This window comes from Diabrotica undecimpunctata, chromosome 1, assembly GCF_040954645.1.
Source record: "Diabrotica undecimpunctata isolate CICGRU chromosome 1, icDiaUnde3, whole genome shotgun sequence".
NCBI lineage: Eukaryota > Metazoa > Arthropoda > Insecta > Coleoptera > Chrysomelidae > Diabrotica > Diabrotica undecimpunctata.
Genome location: NC_092803.1, coordinates 153,846,206 through 153,857,297, shown reverse-complemented (window position 1 = coordinate 153,857,297; position 11,092 = coordinate 153,846,206).

Sequence of the window (11,092 nt, the reverse complement as noted above, 5' to 3'; positions counted from 1 at the left end):
CTACTCGTTTCTTTATTACGTTCATTCTTATGTTTATGTTCTGCCTTTAACGGGTTCTGTGATTTTGGCGGTAAATATTTTTAGGTTATGTGAGTGAAGTGACATTTAAGCATTGTATTAAGCATCTGCTCTGACTTTTTTTTTAAAACTACGTGGTATTTTTAAGGTAAGATTGTATTTTTATTTAAAAGGGTGTAGTAAAGGCACTTATAGTCCCTAAGGTAGATCTGGTACAGTAATAGGGATTTTAATTCGGATTTAATTACATCTGTCCAATACCTAAACTAGAAAACTTTCTTAATTCTATTATGGGACACCTGTCCAATCACTAGAGAACTACACTTACCACATATTTCTACAATTTTCAACGGATTTACGTATAATTAACTGGAGATAGCAGTAAAATTAATTTAGTAATCGATTTGACAGTTATTGGACAGCTGTCCAATAACTAAATTTGACCGTCCAATCACTAAAAATGGATTTTTTAGGATTGTAGTAAAATGCCTAAACTTAGAAAATATGATAAGATGAAATTTATAGAAGCTGTTAAGGATGTCCAAAATGGCACTGAATCATATAGAACAGCTGAAAAAAAATATGGAATTCCGAAGTCCACTATAGAATTTAAATTAAAACATCCGGAACATAAAGATACACTTGGACCGTCTCCTATTTTAACTTGCGAGGAGAATACTCTGGTTAGGTAAATTCATTTAATTTATCTTAACCCATAGCATTATTTTATTTTACATTCAATATTCCAGATGGATACAAGAAACTGCTTCAAAAGGTTTCCCCAAAAAGGCTAACGATTTAAAAAGCAGCGTGCAAAAATTTTTAATCGAAAATCCGCGCCCCAATAACTTTAAAGATAGTCGACCTGGAGATGGATGGTTAAAAGTAAGTCACCAAAAAAATTTATTTTAATCTGTATTCATCGTTTGATTTTTTTAGGGATTTTTGAAGCGACATCCAGGGGTTTCTAGAAGGACAAGTGAAGGTGTGACGGCAGCTAGCGCTTGTGTATCTGAACGAGACATCAAAAACTGGTTTAAAAATATTGAAACCTATGTTAAAGAAAAACATTTAGAAGAAGTTCTAACTGATCCATCAAGATTTTTTTATGGAGATGAGTCAGGATTTCAAATATGTCCATCTACTGGAAAAGTATTTGCTATGAAAGTTTCCAAAAATGTTTATAACGTTGAAAAAAGCTCTTCAAAAGAAAACGTCACTTTGATGTTTATGTTTTCAGCAGACGGTAAAATTTGCGTGCCTATGGTTATTTATCCTTATCAACGTATTCCTGAAAAGGTTGCCACAGGTATTAATCCTAAATGGGGTGTGGGCAGAAGCGATAATGGTTGGATGACGGCAGAGACATTCTATCAGTATATTGCGAATGTTTTTTACCCACACTTAATTGAAAATAATATTAAGCTTCCAGTTATTCTTTTTGTAGATGGTCACAAGAGTCACTTAAGTTACCAATTAAGTCTATTGTGTAATGAACTGCAGATTGAAGTGATTGCACTTTATCCTAACGCCACAAGGATTTTACAACCCTGTGACGTTTCTATTTTCCGTCCATTAAAAGAAGCTTGGCGGCAATCAGTGAGAGAATGGGAAGAACAGCATCCAGGAGGGGTAGTGAATAAGGTTGTATTTGCTTCTATATTGGAGCAAACTATAAAAAAAAGCTGTAAAACTGAAACAGTAGTAAATGGTTTCAAGGCTTGCGGATTGTTTCCATTTAATGCAGATGCTATTGACTACACAAAATGTTTAGGCAAAGAAGTAGTAAAAAATTTAATCATTTCAGATCATCAAAAGAACCCCAAGATGGACTATAATACTTTTGTAAATATCTTAGGTCCTGAAAAAGTTCATAGCTTAGAGAATTTAAAAGAAAATCCAAAGAATAATCTACCTAGCGATGATAATTTGAATTTGTTGTTCAAAATTTGGAATTTTTTTGAACATGATCCAAAACATTCGGATAACCCAATGGTTCTAAAAAATAGAGACACAAACATTAATATTATTCAAAATGTGGTTATCACATCTCCCGTTAAAAATACTGAAATAAAAACATCAGAACAGAGTGGTATTGAAAATGTAAATATTTCTGAGAGTAGCAGTACCAATGATATCCATTTTCAACAATATAAAACTAATGTTTATGACTTACCCTCTACAAGTAAAATTATTGTTAAACACGAATTGTTGGGTAACTTTTTAACTTCTCCTACTGTACCGGAAAGAAAAAATAAACGTAACACGGAACGACTTCCTTTTGCTATTACATCTGCACGATATCAAAAAATGTTACGGAAAAAGAAGGAGATAAAAGAAGAGCAGGAAAAACAAAAACAAGAAAAGAAACGGAAAAGAGAAGAAAAATTAACCATAAACCAGTGTAGCAAGAAAAAGAATTCAAAAAAAGTCAAATGTTTTATTTGTTCAAATGATATTCAATTGAACAAATTAAAATGCGATGACTGTAATCTTTATTATCACGAATCTTGTATTCCTGTTAATCATAGACAGCATATACCTAACGATGGTGATCTATTTATATGTCACAACTGCTTCAATCTCCAGGATAGTGATTCTGATGCTAATAACAGTAACCAAGACAGTGAGGATGAAGACATTGACGAACTTTTCACTCAATACAAAGAAGCACAAAAGCATTTATAAAATTTAATTGTGTCAACTGTATATAGGTACCCCATACCGCACAGAAATCTTAGGTTTTTCCTGTAATTTTCATTTGTTTCTAGTTTTTTATTGTGTTAAAGCAGTCGTCCAATAACTAATTTTGAGTTTCCTGTAACTAAATAAACTGTCCAATAACTATAATTTTTGTAACTATTTTTAATAAATATATATTGACAAAAAATATTTAACACCTTCTTTAAATCCTTTTATCCATATTGTAATAAACTGTTTAGACTACCTTTTGTATAAATTTCAATTCAATCTGCAGAGAACAATGTGAATTACGAATTTTTAAAGTTGAAATTTTCTTAAGTGTCCAATAACTGTATGGTTTACCCTACTCATTGTATTACGAAATAAAGTATTTTTATATTCAAAATTGTTAAAAAGAAAGATTTTTCTATTAACTACTACATTTGAAATACTACAATAAACGGACGTACGGAGATAAATCTCCCGAAATAACAAAAAAAGAAATTTTATATGCAATAGGTCCAGTAAAAACCATATCCATGTATTGCTAAATTTATTCAACAACATCTATAAATCAGAAAACTAACTAGTTTAGAAAACGTTTTGGCACTAGAGAGGCATTATTTACTGTACAAATACTCCTACATAGAACGGTATAACGTTTTCATATGTCTAGTTGACTTTGAGAAAGCCTTCGACAAAATACAACACAGAAGACTGGCAAATAGCTAAATGTGAAGCTAAATGAACAATGGGACTGCAGCCTTGAAATATAACGACGCATTGAGATAGCCAGAAGCGCTGTCAATAAGATGAAAGTAGGATTATGCAATGAAAAACTGGAAATAGAAATTAAAACGAAAGAATAATAAGATGCTACGTATTCTCTGCCTTTTATATGGAGTTAAAGCTTAGATAATTATGGACGCAACTGAAAAAGACTTACCAGCTTTAAGATGTGGTGTTATCGAAGAGTATGGGAAATATCATGGATACATAAAAAACACGGAAACATTAAGAAAAATAAAAAAAGGAAAAGAAATACTCAACACTAAGAAAAGAGCTACTTTGGTCACATACTAAGTAATTAAAAAAGTTGATGCGATTGGTTATACAAGGAAAAGTGGAAGAAAAAAGAGGACCGGTGATACGAAGCACAAGGATGAGGCACACGAAAAAAAAGAGATGAATCAGGAATTATAACACACTAATAGCTGATATCAATATTTGTATCATACCAAAGATTATCGTTCTATAGGCTTAATAGGACACACTCTAAAAACATGCCTAAAAATTATTCCTGCTAGAATATATAAAAGGCTAGAATAAGTTGAAGCTAGAATAAGCTAGAATAAGAATAACGTTGAGGTAATCGTGGACAAAGAGAGTATTTATAATACCTGCAAAAATTACATACGAAATTTATTTCTTAATGAGAGGGAGAACTAGTACCCAATACCTACGGAAACAGGACCATCTATACTAGTGGCAGAAATAAGAGCAGCCATAATATCACTAAAAGAAGGTAGAGCTCCGGGACCAGACGGAGTACAGTCTGAATTTCTTAAACTTGATGATGAATCTTTACGAATACTATGTAACATCTTCAATAATATATCTATTACACAGGCAATATTCCAAAATATTGGCTAGTTTCAGAATTTATTACGTTACCAAAGAAACAGGAAGCGAGAAAGTGCGGAGAGTAGAGCCTAATAAGTCTAATGAGCCATACACTAAAACTATTTTTTTTACACATATACAAGCTATGCGAAGAGGGAATACAAGACACACAGTTTGATTCATGAAAAGCAAAAGTACTTGTGATGCACTGTTTAGTCTACAGGTATTATTCCAAAGATGCAGAGATATGACTTGCGATATCTACATTTGCTTTGTGGACTACCAAAAAGCATTTGACACAGTTTTACACCGAAAAATGATGGATGTTCTAACAAGAGCCCAAGTAGATGATAAAGACCGGCGTATAATACAAAATTTATACTAGAACCAATCAGCGACAATAAGAACAATTCAGATTCTGCGAGGCATTAGGCAAGGATGTATACTTTCACCTATATTAAGAGGAAATATTTAGTGAAGTTTTGGAAAATTGCGAACATGGAATCCTTTTAAATGGAGAACGCCTAAACAACATCCGCTATGCAGATGACAGCGTTATTTTTGCAGACAGGTTAAATTTAATGGTCATCAGCAAAAATAAAATAAGAGATGTCCAACTGCTGATGTCCATATCAAGAATACACCAGTGGACCGAGTAAAACAGTTTACCTATCGTGGAACAATAGTAAACGAGCAATGAGATCACTCACAAGAAGTAAAATGTAGAATAGAGAATGCTAGGAGTACATTCAACAACATGCCCAATCTCTTTAAAAGCCACAACCTAAATCTGTAGATAAAAGTAAGGCTCCTACCATGTTATATCTTCTCGATATTATACTACGGAGTTGACTCCTGGAGACGCCCTGAAACGATGGAGCAAAAAATTAAAGCCTTCTAGATGTGGCTATAGAGACGAACCCTAAGGATATCATGGAAGGACAAGATAATCAACGAGACTGTACTACGAAAAATGGGGAAAGAAAGAGAAGTGATGTATACGTTTAGAAGGAGAATCAAAGAATATCTAGGACACATAATAGAACGGCCCTAAATACAGATTACTAAAAATATTCCTTCAAATCAAAGTATTCGGTAAGCCACGAAGTGGGAGAAGAAGAATATCATGGTTAAAAAAAACCTGAGGAAATGGTTCCTCATAACAACAACTAATCTATTTAAAACATCAGTTAATAAAATAATAATTATAGCCAGAATGATCGCCAATATTCGAAACGAATAGGCGCCAAAAGAAGAAGAAGTGAAACTGAGTCTGTGTTTCGAAAGGACTTAGCCACTAGTGAAATGTTGTTTGCACTTAATGTAATGTCACAGAGATGACTAGGTAAAATATAAACCAAGCTATATATTTGTGCTGCATTGACTACAATAAAGCCTTTGATAAAAAGCCTTTGTTACTGAAAAAACCTGAATACATGAGATGTCAACATTATTTTTATTCTTATTACGATCAAAGTGCTCAAGTTCAAATAAATGGAAAGAAAGTCAAAGATATAGATGTTTAAAATCAGACATTATAGATTGGTCGAAGAAATACAATGGTTATTTTGATGAACATCAGTTAAAACTAGAACTGTTACACTTCTTCTTCTAGTGCCGACTTCACTAATAAAGATTGGCTATAACCATTGCAAATTTGTCTCTATCTGCTGCTTTTCTTAAAAGCGTCTGTGTGTTTCACTCGGTCCAGTCGAATGTTTTTCAGCCAAGATATGTGTGGTCTACCAGGACCCCTTTTTCCTTCGATTTTACCCTTCAATTAGCTGCAAAAACTCGTACTTCTCATTTTTAAGTATGTGGCCCAAATATGCTGTCTTTCCCCATTTAATGATGGTCAAAAGTTCTCTGTCTTTTTCCATTCTGTGCAAAACCATTCCGTTCGTAATATGATCGGTCCATGGTATTTTTAAAATTTTTCTAAAAATCCACATCTTAAAAACTTCCAGCTTTCTCATTAAGTCAATATTAACAGTCAAAGCTTTGGCACCATAAACAGTGTGGATATAAAATTTTACCATTCGATATCGGATTTGCAGATTGAGTCTTTGATAACTCAGAAATTTCCTCATCTGATCACTGATTTGTTACAATTGTAATGTTACTGTTCTAATTGTTTCAATTGGCCAAGATAAATCGTCAATATATGCCTATTGCAGATGAGAATTGTAGAATTGATACGTAAACATGGACACGAAGTGCTTAGATTGTCACCGTATCACCCAGATTTTAATGCTATCGAATTAGTATGGGCAGATTGCAAGCCTTACTATAATACATATATATTGGCAGAGATGAATATATCTTAAGTATATGGAAGGAAGCCATTCAAAAGTGTAACGATGTCGCTTGAGCTAAGAAGTGTGTAAAACCTACTAACAAATTAATTGAACAGTGGTTTATTAGAAAAGAAAATATGTGTAATATTACTCATGTGTAACAATACGTTCAAAATCTTGCAACAATATAATTTGAGCTACATAATGTTTCACTCTTTAAATAATTTTACTGTTACCTATTATATCAACCCACTGTAAATATTATTGTATATTTAATTAAATTATATTTCTTTATAAATTATTTATTTATTTATTAATCACTAACGATATTAAAAATATTTATTAAGCTACTTAAAATGTAGCTGTAATTCTTCACCAAAAATTTTAAAGCAAAACTAACATTTTACTTACTATTTATTTAATTACGTCAAATTTTATAACATAATCCATGGCCGAGCAGTAGCCATTTTCTCTCACTTGCTGTTGCGGGGAGTAAATTTCCGACTTATTTAATTATTTCGCTTTAAATAGTGACGCACGGATAAAGAACCATGGACTCAACTGTATCTGCGATGATAAGTTAACAAGTCTCCATAGGATGCTGATGATCGGTTTGCCATAACTCGGAGAGTCTAATAATTTTAATGGGGGGCTGTAAAGTGATGAGTTCGTAAACGTCCTATAAAATTGGGTTTCATGAATCAATTCGTTAAAAGCTTGCTAATTAGGGGAGATTGTTTCAAGTATCTCCGAGCCTGTAGTTTGAAAAAATAAAGGCCAATATTTTTTATAGTTCACAGATTCGGCGGCATGTTAAAGATAAATATTTTACCAGAGCAATGTCAAAAATTGAAAAAAATGTTAGCTTCTTTGGCTTTCAAAAACATTGTTAAAGACTTTCTTGGACATACACGAACACAGAATTACACTGAAATTGTCCATCAACTCTTGGAAAGCTTTAAATTGCTCTAGGTTGCAACAGGAGCATCAAACTGCATTTTTTATATAGCCACCCTGCTGATTTCACTCCGGAAAATCTTGGTGAGCAGGAAAGAGCAGATTCAGCGATTTTATGTAAATTACAACATGAATATTTTAAACAAAAAATCGACCTGTTTGGGGATTTTCTAAAAAAAACAACCATTTTCGAAATAATAATCGTATTTAATAATTTAGCCGTTTACTCTATATAAAATCCATAATTTAAAATAAACTGAAGTTTCATAGATTTTGTGGAATCTTTTGTAGGAATATACAAGATCCCAAATATTTTCATTACATATGCAAAATATGCATTTTACATATATTTTCTAAGTACCTTGCTTTCTAACTCAATATAGGACCCTTTCAATGACTGTGTGCTAGTTGAAGGAGAAGTTTGCTAATTGAAGGAGACTATTTCAAGTATACCTTTCAGCATTTTCTAGCCTATTATTTGAAAAAATAGAGGCCAGTATTTTAGATGGTCCACAGATTCGGCAGCTTCTTAAAGATAAATATACTCAGTGACATTAGAAGTGTTACACCCAGAAGGAATAATTTTTTGAACTTATCTTTTGGCAACATGGTAGATTTACATCAAAAATGAAACGATAACGTTGTCAAGAATTTTTATTAACAAGTAATAAAAAAAATTAAGAATGTGTTTGGCGACCCCGTAGCTGAATACACTCCTGTATACGTCTAGGCATTGACAAAATGAGATGATCGATGTCTGCTTGTGGCACCTCGTTCCAAGCAACTTGAACTTTATGTATTAATTGTGACAGAGTCTGTAGAGGATGGTGCAAAGTGGACAGTCTCCTTCCCATCATATTTCATACATGTTCGATAGGATTTAAATCCGGAGCACGGGGTGACCACGGCAAAACATTAACGCCAGCTTCTTGGAGAAAGTCCATAGTTTGACGAGCAATATGGGGACGCGCGTTGTCTTGCTGAAAAAGGACGTCTCGATGGCCGTCGAGATAAGGCAGTAAAGTGGTTTTGTAAGATGTCATCAACATAACGCGCAGCTGTCATATTGCCTTAAATGATCGGCTACCATAGGCAATAGCCCCCCAAACCATTACTCCAACTGTCCTGTGTACATGTCTCTCCACAGCAAACCCGATATCTCGTCGCTTTCCACGGCGGCGTCTTACCATCCTACGACCATCATGCATTCCTAAACAGAATCTTGATTCATCGCTGAATGCTACATTACGCCATTCTGCCACCCAATGCTGCCTTTCTCTGCACCAATTCAAACGTTGATGACAGTGATCCGCAGTCAAAGGAAGCACTAGTCGTGGGCGGAATGAAACCAGTCCAAAGGCTCGAATGCGACGATATAGTGTACGCATACTAACAGGTCTACCTACTACTCCAAACCATTGGTCAGCAATTTGACGCGTAGTAGCAAAACGGTCTCGCAGAGCAAGTATGTAATCTAAAGCGCCTATCTTGACGCTCTGTGGTACGCCTCGGTTGACCAGTAGGTCCTCTTCGTGTTCCTCTACCTTTGTTTGTCCACACACGACAGACACGCATAACTGTCATTGCCGTACAATTAACGCGACGGCCTATTTCGCGATACGACAAACACATATCTCTATACGCAATAATTCTGCCCATGTTAAAATCGCTTACATTGTGGTAATTTTGATGTCTTCGAACTCGAGGCATTTTCTTACACTGAATACAATCAGACTGAGGAATAATAACTAAAAATTTTTATACAAACCGGTTTTTACAAATCGGTACCTTCACAAAAAAATTGAAAGGTAAAACTTTATTTTTACAAAAAGTAGTTAAGGCTGTTTTAGCAGTTCAAGCCAACTGCGATTTGAAATGGGCGTATCACTTACTTTTCTACACTGCTTACGCGAGACCATCTTTACTCAGTGCCGCCGGCCGACGGGTAGTTTAATGACAACAAATACATTATTCTCCATTCAAATTAGTTTTAACACGAACTAACTGACCGTACGTTCATGAGATTTGACGTCACGAAGGCGATAACGATGAAACTAAGCCCAATGATGAGTAACACGTTTCACTATTAGATTTCAGTATTTTTAGGCAATTTTCTTTAAAGTTGGAACACGATTTTCTCGATTATTACTGGACACAGAAAGGTGAAACAAAAATCAACGATTACAGAAAAAAAAACTCTTTCGAGTGATGGGCGTAAAAAGTTTGGTTATAATAGAACGTTAAACAGTATATTCCAATTTTTCAACAGAAGTTTCAAAAAAATAAAAAAAGTAAAACCATCAGTTTAAAGGCAACATAATTTCGAATAACGTGTCCAAATTTCGAGACATTTTGTCAGTAAATAACAGAGAAAACACTGTCTCTAGGTTTTGATGCACCGATAAAACAGCCTTAAGATAAAACATTGATATTGTTATCATAGCATGTTTTAAATGTTGTCATTTTGTTGCCAAAAAGTTAAGTTCAAGAATTTATTCCTTCTAGGTGTAACACTTCTAATTTCATTGAGTATATTTTAGCAGAGCAGTGTCAGAAATTGAAAAGAATGCTTGGTTGGCTTTCAAAAACATTGTTAAAGACTTTCTTGGAAATACACGAACACAGATTTACGCTGAAATTGTCTAGCAACTCTTGGAGAGCTTTAAACTGCTCTAAGTTGCAACACGAGCATCAAACTGCATTTTTTATATAGCCACCTTGCTGATTTCCTTCCGGAAAATCTTGGTGCAGTCAGGAATGAGCAGATTGAGTCATTCTATGTATTATAACATGGATATAATATTACAACAAATTTCGACCTAATTGGCGATTTTTCTAAAAAAACAAGTATTTTTGAAATGATAATTATATTTCATAATTAAGCCGTTTACTGTATTTAAAATCCATAGTTTAAAATAAACTGAAGATTCATGGATCTTATGGAATCTTTTGTATAAATATGCAAGGTCCCAAATATTCCCAGAAGGAGACTACTTCAAGTTTCCCTTTCGACATTTCCTAGATTGTCATTTGCAAAAATAGAGGCTGGTATTTTTTATGGTCCACAGATTCGGCGGCGACTTAAAAATAAATATTTTACCAGAACAATGTCAGAAATTGAAAAGAATGGCCTTTCAAAAACATTGTTAAAGACTTTCTTGGATATACACGAACACAGAATTACGCTGAAATTGTCCATCAACTCTTGGAGAGCTTTAAATTGCTCTAGGTTGCAATAGGAGCATCAAACTGCATTTTTATATAGCCACCTTGCTGATTTCCCTCCGGAAAATCTTGGTGCAGTCAGGAATGAGCAGATTGATGTAAATTACAACATGAATATTTTACACAAAAAATCGACGTGTTTGGGGATTTTCCTAAAAAAACAACCATTTTCGAAATAATAATCGTATTTCATAATTTAGCCGTTCATTGCTTATAAAATCCGTAGTTAAAAATAAACTGAAATTTTATGAATTCTATGGAATCTTTCGTATGAATATGCAAGGTCCCAA